Source organism: Callospermophilus lateralis, chromosome 10, assembly GCF_048772815.1.
Source record: "Callospermophilus lateralis isolate mCalLat2 chromosome 10, mCalLat2.hap1, whole genome shotgun sequence".
NCBI lineage: Eukaryota > Metazoa > Chordata > Mammalia > Rodentia > Sciuridae > Callospermophilus > Callospermophilus lateralis.
Window position 1 is genome coordinate 33076293 of NC_135314.1, and position 12492 is coordinate 33088784.

The following is a 12492-nucleotide window of genomic DNA, read 5'->3' on the forward strand; positions in this document are numbered from 1 at the left end:
CCATAAGGTATTCATGAGACTTTTTCACTAAATTTAATCTTGTTAAGGGTAGAAATTTTATCTTTATTGTCTTTGTATCCCCATTACTTATCTAATATCTGGATCAAAATAAGCCACAGGGTTTTTTTTTCTGTGTATGACCTTATGTATGCTAGACAAAATGGTAGATTTTTTGTTGTATAAATTAATAAATAATATAATCCAGCAAAACATTATTGTTTTAAGAATGTTAACTATTAAAGAGAAGAAGAAATACTTGGAGGTTATTTGAGGATACTGCAAAATTGAATGCTAATAATTTTAGGATTTATAAGTGTAAGCAAAAATTTTGATGTTGAATGTGTAAAAAAGCAAGTTAGGGAAATTAGCATGCATTTAATATGATTTTTTTAACCACATAATGAGATTTGAGCAGTGCATTAATTGACATTTTTGTTTTGGAAAGAACACCTGAAGTTATAAGAAGAGTTCTATTTCTTAGAAACATTTATGTATAATGTATAACATAAAAGCTAAAGTTATTTTAACCTTTTAACAGTATGAAGGTGCACACAGATGCCCTCATGCACATATAAAATAAATTAACTGAAAACTAGCGTCCCTGGAAATCCCACATTTGAAGTAAGGTATGTGTGAACACGGGAAGCATTACAATCTAATGTTATACAGCAACAAAATCTAATACAATTTGAGACTTCATACAGAGAGCAATCATATCAGGGAGTATGAAAGTAATAGTTCCTCTTTACTAAGTTTTGGAAAGGGCATTGGGAATACATTGTATGTTCAAACCTGGGGATCTCTGGACTGAAAAAAAATAAGAAAATTTATCAGTTAGAAATAGGTGAAAGAAGAGGTACGGAAGGTTGGAATGTCAGAAGGATTGAGGCATTTGGAGAAAATAAGAAAATAACTTATAACACCTAATTGACCCAAATCATCTGGAGTAGGTGAAATTTTCTTTAGTACATGAAGAGTGCAGTCACAGAAGAGGAAATTACCAGAGTTTGCTTCCCAAAGGTTACCTTGAAAACAATTTCTTTAGGAATCTGAATGAACTCTGGGAAATCATTCAACCTTATTTGTTTTCTCCCCAATGATATTTCCTATCACTTCTCACTCTTCATCTTGTTATTTAACATTTTTTTTTTGTACTATCTAGGGCTTTAATTCTTTTGTTTAGAAACTGTAAGCTACTTTATATAGAAAGTTATCCAAGTTTCCTTGTAGCCATTGTTGATATTAATAATGATGAGAAGATTAATCTTCTCATTGTTGAGAATAGTTTTTTTGGAATAGTTAATGAATGTATTTATAATTAGTGGAATGATGAACTTGCTAATATGATCTGTGGAAATAAAATATGACAATGTTGGTAATGACACATTGTAGGTCTTTATGCATTTATCTGAGTTTTTAGGAAATTCAGGATATATGATTACATTAAAGAATTGGCAAGAGTTAGTGCCTTAATTATGGAGTAATTCAGAATCCTAAAATAAATGTTCTAAACCATTGTTAGATCTGGATGCTCTTTGGCTTCATTGGCACAGCTATAAGTTTCAGATAGCAGTATTTGTCTTGCAGTTAGATTTCTTTTATGTATTTTTTTCTGTCTTTAGTTTTTTGTTTTTTAACTGTAATTGAAATAACCCCAAATCAAATTGGTTTAATGAGGAAATTTGGTAAAACACTTCAAAATGTTTTTTAATTTAATTTTCAATATTTTTCTTTATGCTGTTTTGATCTAAATGATGGTGTGCTTGTTGTACTTTTGCATCTTTAATAAGTTCTTGATTATGTCTCTCCTGAAAGATGTGGACTTACTTAATAGGGACCAGTCCTGGTGAGGTGCCTTCAGGTTTCTGTGTGATGGATTTTGTGCATTACAGTCTACTGATAGAGCAGTGTGAGCTGCATGTCAATGCCCTATGTTGTTCCTTCTGCCTCCCCTCCTCCGCTTACAGCTCTGCTCTTTGAAAGAAGGAACGATTAAAAGATATTACCCCCTTCCTTTGGACCTTTAGAGCTAGGAGTTGTCACCATTGTGTCTGTAGTGACTGATGTCAGAGAAGTGTAAGAAATTGAATCGCAATCTTTCAAGAGCAGAAGGATTTGCCTGCCACAAGAGGGCTAAATGGTAACCGTCAAGTCCTCTTACTGAGCAATTGTGTTTCTGCTCAACAAGCAGGCAAAAGCTTTTTAAACTGCATTTTTCTCTGTAATAACTTATTTTCTTTTAAGTTAGTTCATTTCTGTCAAAAGTAGGTCAACAGTATACCTTAAAGCCATTTCACAATAGATGAATATGATAAATACAGAGGGCTGCACTTAGGATAAGGAAGGCAATTAGTATTTAATGAACCAACTTTTAGTAATTTCTTCTAACTGAATTCATGGAGATGTTCCAACCAATTGGAGATATATATATATATATATATATATATATATATATATAATGTTTTATTTTTTCTCATAATTATTAATAACTGTGCTATGTCCAATCTATTTTGCTGGTGAGAAATAAGTTCCTTTAATGCAATTCAGTTTGACTCCACTTTCCTAAAAGTAATTTGGATCTGAATTCAGTGCAGTCAAATTTCAATTTCACATTCACTTTTTTCAATCACTCTTACCCCAATATAGATGAAACATGGTTCTACCATGAAGGGGCTGTTTATTCTCTTGATTTTTTCCATCTTCGCAGAACTTTTTTCTTGTATCTCACTGAGAGGAAAGGGAAAAGGGAAAGAAGAGATCCTATTCTACTAATCTAGGTCATTTTGTGTTCTTCAATACTAGTAATAAATACCATTTACTTTCTGAGTGACAGAAAAGCCATATAGGGAGGGTCATTGTCTTTTCTTGTTGTTTCCTGTGGGGATAGACTTTGTGGCTAAGTCTTTGGTTAGTGTGGGGTACAGAGGTCCTCATAAACCCACATGATGGACTGGCAAGCATCCACCTTGGTCTCTGTGGTTCCTGTGGAGATGTGACTGCATCTTCTGAGTGTTTCCTAAATGGCGACATTGCACCAGTTTCCTCAGATGGGTTCAATCCTCACCATTTTCACAGAATCTGACCTGAACCATCTTACAAGTTTCTGACCAAAGAATGGCAGATGAAGATCAAATCCATTTTTCTTAGCTTTTCAATACAAGAGAATCAGGAGTGTTATTTGCGCTTTCTCATCATAGAACACATTCATTTGTCTGCTGTATTCTCTTCTTATCTAGCCAACTGAAGTGAGATGTTGAACCTATCTTTAGAAAGACCACCACAGATTTCAGAGATTTATTATCAAAGTCTACTTCTTTGTGTTTGGAAGGAAGAACCTTTAAGAACCATTCCAAATTTCTTTAGGGAAGTGAGGAAATACAGTAGGTTTATAGACCCTATACTCTCTCCAAAGTCAGTCGTCAGCACTTAAAATTGAGGAATTTTTATTGAATGTTGTGCCCATATCTAGTAATATACTAAACATGCTCTACCTATGTAGCCTCTTAACAGAAAATTCATATGCCTAGGAAGGTGTCCAAAACATTGTTGTATCTGTCACAATGTATTCACAAATATGTAGCCCCAAGCTACATGGTTGTTATCATATAACTATATATATATATATATATATATATAGTTATATTATATAACTATATGAATTCCTAGATAACTCTAGTTATTATATTTCAATAGTAAATTTTCAGTTCAAACATATTTCAGAAGATGCATTACCAGGAAAAATTTACTTGTAGAAGAATATTAACCACAAATATAAAAGTCAGATTCTGATTTCTTAGTATTCTCTGCAGCTTTTCTGACTCTATTATGAGAAACATTTCCTCAAAGAAAACAAAGTAATTTAACAAACAGAAACTAGTAACTTAGATTAAATCAAACCCACCCATTTCTTCTTCAATCTAGAATAAGATATAAATATACTGATAACCACACAACTTGTCCCAGAATCATCAAGGATGGGTCATGTTTTAGTATTACCCCCTTGCAATTTTTTTCCTATTATTTTTCTTCTCTAGCCACAGCTGTCTGTCTTCCTATCCATGGAACATACTTAGCTGATTCATAGCCCTAAGTTCTTACCTTTACAATTTTTACCCCTAGAATATATTTTTGGTCAAATCTTTCATAGTATACCCTTTATTCCCTCATATGGCACTATGGTCTGAACTGTCACCCAACACCAATTCATATTTGGAGGTCTAAACTCCAATAAGACTATATCTAGTGATAGAGTTGTGAGAGGGACTTAGTGTTGAAAGAGGTCATCAGTAGGAGGAGCAGAAGGGTGGTGCTAATCCTTAGGATCTGACCTTAGAGAAGAGGAAGAGAATGAGTGTGTATGCACCAAGGACAGGGCATGAGATCACATAGAAAGATAGGGGCTGCCTGCAAACCCAGAGAAGAGACCTCATAATGAAGCTCACCTTTCTGCAACTTTGATCATTGAGTCAGAACTGTGAGAAATAAATTTTTATTGTTTAAGTCACACAGTCTAAAGTATTCTGTTATTGGAGTCTGGGCTAACACAGGTGGTGATTCAAGTGAAACCTTACGGAGAACTTCCTGGACAGATCATATCCTCTAGCTGCCTCCAAGGTTAACATCAAATATGCTTCATGATGTGATCCTTAATTTCAGCTTATGGCTTTCATCTATCATTTTTGTTACATTGCATAGTCTCATTGCTTGACACTAATTGCTTTTTTTCTTTTCCTTTACATGGTGACTGGGACTTCTTTGACCAAGAAGTAGCTCACACATGATACTTGCTTCTTTTGATCCAATATAGCTCTATACTTTATTTCAGGGGATCCTTCATAGAAACTATCATAGGTGTTCCTGTAGCCTCACAAGCAGGACTCAGATAACATAGAAAGAATCCTCCATTTTGCTCCATGAGTTGTTGTAATGCCACCAAGAAAGGGTGAAAAAAGAAAGAAAGAAAGAAAAAGAAGTGACTTTTGATACTAGAAATTTGCAGTCTTCCAGATGTACAAAAATATCATTGGTCTTCCATCAAACAACTATGTAAAAGGGAAATTTTTGTTGTTATAAAGGCCTTTTCCCCCTACTGAAACAAACATAATAAATGATTAGAATAAATTTGAAATAAAACTTCTAATATCATCACGGTTACCAGTGTTATATGTATTCCATATTAATTAAGAAATTTCTCCTCTCATTTTCAGTTTTAGCTTTGTTGTCTAAATTTAAAATATAAGGAAACTAAACCTAAATTTCTTTTCTTTTTAAAGAGAGAGAGAGAGAGAGAGAGAGAGAGAGAGAATTTTAATATTTATTTTTTAGTTATTGGCGGACACAACATCTTTGTTTGTATGTGGTGCTGAGGATCGAACCTGGGCCGCATGCATGCCAGGCGAGCGCGCTATCGCTTGAGCCACATCCCCAGCCCCTAAACCTAAATTTCTAAACGACTTCACTGTTAATTTTTGAACCTTCTTCCCAATCACATAGTCCCCACCAACTCCTTTTTTAAGCTTGCTAAATTATTTGTATCAATCTGAGGAGGGAGAATGCTCTTAAGACTATGCACCAGCTTTCACTTAACCAACACAGAGGTAAGCAAATAAATAGTGTTATCAGAGATGGTAGTGGGACTCTGGTGTGACACACAGGAAATTAGCATGATAGAATCAATGATAACCTCCAAGACAAGTAATGGATGTGATATTACAACAATCATGGAACAGAAAGGCCCTGGCCAAACTCAGATATTAAATCTCATGATTTATTGAATTAATTTAAAGTATAAATCAAATGGCACAAGAAAAGATACCAGGTATATTAGCATATTTAGGAAGTGATACAAGTTGGGTAGAAATAATCACTTGAAAGGAAAACACCAATTAGTGCAAAATCTTACAGATTTGTTTACTATTATAATCACACAAATTTGCCTTTTGGCATAGTATACATACTTTTTATTATCGGTTTTTGTCTAATCTACAAACAAAATCATAAGCAAATACTATCATTTAAGGTAAATTTACATGAGAATTTTAATAAATTATCCATATTTATTGTATTTAGTTAATATAATAACTTTATAATCCAAATGATTAGAAAACTATATATATCGTTGACTTTTTATTGTTGTAGGTAATGTGTAGAAATTGGGCAGTTGTTAAATTCATGCCTTGGAGTCAGTTAATTGCAGTATCACATCTTGTAACAATATCTATGTCTTCTTGAGAATTTTGAAATAAAAACTATTTGAAATCATATTTGGTGTCAATTTATAATTTGTAATATATTCACTAGCATTGCTCCAGAGAATCACTTATCATAGAGAGACATTCAGAGAAAATTTTAACCATAGGTTCCCCTACAAGTCTTAAATGTTATAGGATTTTACTTTAATTTGCATTTACTCATAAACAATATTTAAAACTCAACATTTAATTCTTTAGAATAAGGTCTCCCTGCACTATTTTTACAAATTGATGTACTCTGGGGACCCTCTTTTCTAAGTGATATCATTGGGTTTTATGTCTTTATTTCTAAAAAAATATAGTACTGAAAATATCTTGATTATATTTTTTTTCTTGCTTTTCTTTTTCTTTTCTTTTTTCCTTTTACTTCCTGAACAACTCAGTCCTAGAAACTTTGTAAAAACAAAACTAGATAGATGTTCATGGCTTAGGAGTGAAAAATTAAGAGCAGGCTGCAGGAGCTTAAAGAATGAGGAAAGAATGTTCATGCAGAGGTGTAGGCAGCTGTGTGGGAAATCAGGCAGAGCAGGAGGAGGAGATAGCCTGGCTGCAGGCATCATACCCAGGGAGAGTGAGGAAGATTTATGCATGGGGAGGGGGCCTGTTCTGGGATTCTGGAGTACAAGAACAGTGCATGAAGTCCTGTGTATGTGGTCAGTGGCCTGTCATATAATGTCATAACCTCATCAGAGAGGGGAGGCAAATTGTGGCATGTTCAGATCTTGGATTGTGATAAGAAAGAGGCTTTGGACCAGCATAAAAAGTCAGAGCTCAAATGGAATGAAAATGTCATTCATCCATTGATGAGGCTGTATGATGTGTTAGAAACTCCAAATTGTGTGTTACACGACTCACAGAGAGAATTATGTGTGGATGTCAGAGTCTAACCTAAGTAAGGAGAGTGTCCAGGTGATGTGGAGAAAAGAGTTCAAAGCAGGGCAAGGAAACTGTCCATGTACCAACCCATCATGGAAATTTAGACCTCAAACAGTTTGAGGTAAGCAATCACAAAGAGTGTTAATAAGATGTCTTTGTCTGTTTTGTGTTACTATAACAGAACGTATGAGGCCTGAAACTTTTCAAATAAGGAAGTTTATTTGGAAGGCCAGTTTTGGAGCCTGAAAGTACAAGACTGAGCAGCCCCATGTATCCCAGCTCCAGGTGAGGGCCTTTCTGGCTACCTCACAATATTGAGAACAAGCAGAAAGGAAAGTGGTTGTGTGCTATAGGGGCCAAGTGCATAGGGTGGTCTTACTTTAAAATAACTAGCTCCTATGAGAACTAGCTCACTCAATGATACCAGCTTAGTTTCTTCTGAGGGGACTTCTCCATGGCAATGCTCCAAAGACCCAAGTTTCTACTACATCAATGCTACCATACTGGGGACCAAATTTCTATCATATAAAACCTTGGGGGATATTCCAATCACCCCTGTCCCCCAAGATTCATGTCCTTCTCCCAGTGCAAAGTAGAAACATTCTTTCTCCAATAGTTCCAAAGCCTTAGCTCATTTCAGCATCATACAGAAGTCCAAATCCAAATTTAAATCTGAAACTAAGGGCAAAATTCCTTCTATCTAGGAGCCTTTCAAATAAAATAGAAGTAGTCTGCTTCCAAAATAAAATGGTAAGACATAGATAGGATAGATACACCTATTCTAAAAGGGAGAAATTGGGGAGTATATAAACACAGTAGGGCAGATATCAACTCTTCAGGCTTTAAGTCCTTCATCCTGTGTACACTGTGGAGGGAGATACACTCCCACAGTCTTGGGGAGCTCCAACACTCAAAGTGCTTGGCACAGCCCATATTGCTGCTCTTATGGGTTGGATTTGCATATGAGGACCTGCTGCTTTTCTAACTTAGCATTTCATGCTGCTAGTGGCTCTATATTTTGAAGATCTTAAGAGCAGTGGTCTTATTTCCAGGGTGTTTCTAGGCATTTTAATGAAGAATCTGTGCAATAGTTCCACCCCTTTGGCATACCTCTGCCTGACTTTGCAGACTTTCCTTTGAACTATTGCAGGAATTTGCCATAGTCTCCTAGCTCATACATCAGCACCATATGGTTGCCCAAGCCTGCCACTTTCTTCTTTTGGAACAGTGTCATGAATATTATCTTTATCTACTTGAACCATGGCTGTAGCAGTGGCAGAGTTAGAGTGCTTCACTGAAGAGTAGGAAGCCAAATCTGGGTTTAGTGGTGGGCAGTGGACCTGAGACCCAGTTGTACTCCAACTTTTCTTTCTGCTCCTCACTATCACAGTAAACCTAGATAAAAGCTGTTAGCCCTATCCACAACACTGATTGAATGCTGTGCTGCCTTGAAATTTTCTCCAAATTAGTAAATCACCTTTAAATTCAGCCACAAATTCATTGAAAGAACATGTGCAAAATATACATAATATCTATGCCAGAATGTAATAAAAATGGCCTGTCCCTTCCAGTAAATTTATGCCTGTTATTTTGCAAGAATCAGGAACTTTGCACTGTCTCACTTTCACAGAAAGGTGCATGCCCTGTAACAAACAGGACCATATTAAGACCAAGCTCACAGCTCATCAATCTTTGGGGGACACATTCAAACCATATCCATACCATATCATCTTACATAAGATATCTGAATCCAAATGATGTGATAGGAATATCCACATGGAGAGAGATGACAAAGAAAATGGGTCATTCATTATGTCTGGGGAAATTGATCAAATAGTCAAATATTATAAGGATAACAAAAATCTTATCTCTTACTAAGAAAGTTCTATTTATAGAAAAATAAAAAAATTAGAAAACAACTATGGTGTTACATATTTTCACACATATTTGTTGGATAAATACATTTTTTTGGATATATGTCTTTGTAGAATACATAAGAACACACATATGTGTTTCTGTGTGTAAGCGCGTATGTGTTTGTGTTTGTGTGTGTGTGTGTGTGTGTGTGTGTGTGTCTGTCTGTATCCAACACAAACAAAATCTTATATTTCAGAAGATTTGGGAATAATTACATCTTAATAATAATGAGTTTTCATGGGTAAGAAAACCAAGACCTAATGCATAAATTGCTGATTATATGACTATATCAAGAAATGTGCAAGATAAGCCTGGAAGATTTTGCTTTACTCAAAATAAACAGTGTTTACAGAACAAAAGGACATCTAAATGATACTAAAGTAGGTTTTATTCAGTTTCCAGTGGCCAAATAGTATAATGTGAGTGTCCTAATAGTAGTAACAATAACTTGTTATTTTACATTGAATAAAAGAGGAAACCAGGAGTCTATACAGATATAAATAAGTAAATAAATAAATTGAGAGTTGGATGAGGAAAGAGATATTTTTATAGATTCAAAATAGTTCTCTACAAAATGCTTGTTAATATTTATTACTGGGACTGGGGTTGTGGCTCAGTGGTAGAGCACCTGCCTTGCATATGTAAGGCACTGAATTCAAAACTCAATACCATTAAAAATAAATAAAGCTATTGTGTTCGTCTACAACTAAAAAATATTAAAAAAATACATTTATTACAAAGTGGTGGAATAATAGAGAAGTGTCTCTAATACAACTTAGATGGTCCAAGTGAATATCATCAATAATGGGAAAAATTTTATGGCAATTCAATTGACAGAAATAGTACAAAAGAATATACCATTACTCTTGTGATATTCCTGCCAAAAATGCATAACAAAACTCTTGAAGTGAAAAATATTAGATAAACACAAATGGATGGATAGTATTAAAAATAATTGTCATATAAGCCTCAAAAGTGTCAAGATTGTGAAAATCAAGGAAAGATTGAAGACATGGTACTGACTAAAGAAGACAAGGAACCATTTAAATGCAATGAATAAAGGTTAATGGGGGCTGGGGATGTGGCCCAAGTGGTAGCGCGCTCGCCTGTTATGCGTGCGACCGGGGTTCGATCCTCAGCACCACATACAAACAAAGATGTTGTGTCCGCCGAAAACTAAAAAATAAATATTAAAAAATTCTCTCTCTCTCTCCCACTCTCTCAAAAAACAAAAGTTAATGGAAAGATTTTAGTAGAAACAATATAGTTAAGATTTAAAAAAAGCAAGTCTTTTCAACAAATGGTGCTGGGAAAACTGGAAATCCATATGCAAAAAATGAAATTAAACCCCTATATCCTATATCTCACCATGCATAAAATTCAACTCAAAGTGGATCAAAGACCTAGTAATTAAACCAGAAACTCTAATAGAAGAAAAAGTAGGCCCTAATCCTACATTATGTGGATTAGGCCCCAACTTCCTTAATAAGATTCCTATAGCACAAGAATTAAAACCAAGACTCAATAAATGGGATGGATTCAAACTACAAAGTTTCTTCTCAGCAAAAGGAAAAACCAGTAAGGTGAATAGAGAGTCTGGAGCTTGGGAGCACATTTTTACCACTTGCACAATAGATAGAGCACTAATCTCTAAGGCATTTAAAGAACTCAAAAAGCTAAACACCTAAATAAATAAATAAGCAAACAAACCCAATCAATAAATGGGCCAACAAACTGAACAGACTTTTTTTTTTTTTTTAGAGAGAATTTTTAATATTTATTTTTTAGCTTTCGGCGGACACAACATCTTTGTTTGTATGTGGTGCTGAGGATCGAACCCGGGCCACACGCATGCCAGGCGAGCATGCTACCGCTTGAGCCACATCCCCAGCCCTGAGGATATACAATTAATCAACAAATATATGAAAAAATGTTCAACATCTCTAGTAATTAGAAAAATGCAAATCAAAACTACTCTAAGATTTCCTCTCACTCCAGTCAGAATGGCAGCTATTATGAAGACAAACAACAATAAATTTTGGCGAGGAAAATGTGGGGAAAAAGGTATACTAATACATTGCTGGTGGGACTGCAAATTGGTGCAGCCAAAATGGAACGCAATATGGAGATTCCTTGGAAATTTGGGAATGGAACCACCATTTTTCCAAGCTATCCCTCTCTTTAGTCTATACCCAAAGGAGTTAAAAACAGCATACTACAGGGGCACAGCCACATCAAAATTTATACCAGCACAACTCACAATAGCTAAGCTGTGGAAACAGCCTAGATGCCCTTCAATAGAAGAATGGATAAAAAAAGAAATGTGGTATAAATACACAATGGAATTTTACTCAGCAATAAAAGAGATTAAAAGTATGACATTTGCAGGTAAATGGATGGCATTGGAGAAGATAATGTTAAGCGAAGTTAGCCAATCCCCAAAAAACAAATGCCAAATGTTTTATCTGATATAAGGAGACTGATTCATAGTGGGCTAAGAAGGGGGAGCATGGGAAGAATAGACAAACTCTAGATAAGGCAAAGGAGTGGGAGGTGGAGGGTGGGGGCATGGGGTTAGAAATGATGGTGGGATGAGATTGACTTCATTATCCAGAGTACATGTATGAAGACAGGAATGCTGTGAATATACTTTGTATACAAAAGTATATTTTTCAAAAGTATACATTTCTTATATCATATAGATATGTGAAAAATCATGCTCTATATGTGTAATATGAATTGTAATGAATTCTGCTGTCATATATAACAAAGTAGAATTTAAAAAAAATTTTAAAATCCAAGGATTAAATTTTATAACTGGATATTATATTTAGCAGCTTTACAGTTATTATAGTTAGTAGATGTTAGAGTTAGCAGCTTTAAATGTGATACATTGTAAAAGTAGTAGAATTCCTCTCCTAAAATTTGATTTACAAGAGAAAGGCACTTCTGTCTTTTCCCACATTTTATTGTTCTCTCATTTTCTCACTCTGATGGAAAGTTGCTGCCATGTTGCCAACAGCTCTATGGAATGGAATAATTCTCTATGTAACAATGTGTAGGAAGCCTCCGAGCAACAGTCAGTGGGGAATTGAGTTCCTCAGTCAAACAACCTCTGAACAATTGAATCCTACTGACACCCCATTGAGTGAGCCTGTCTCAAGGCTCACCTCAGTTGAGTCATTAGATGAGATCACTGACAGAGCGGGGACATTGCTTGTAAACCCTACTGCATAATCCAAAAAGCCATGCCCAAATTTCTGATCAACAGAAATTGTGAAATACATTTGTTTACAGTCACAATGTTTGAGGACTTTTTAAGTATAGGAAATCTATTATAAATAATTGGCAATAGTCGTATAATTTGTCGATATTGAGGATTGTATTATGATTACATAAAAAATGTGCTTGTATGTAGGAAATACAGATGTTTATGATGCATAGTTTT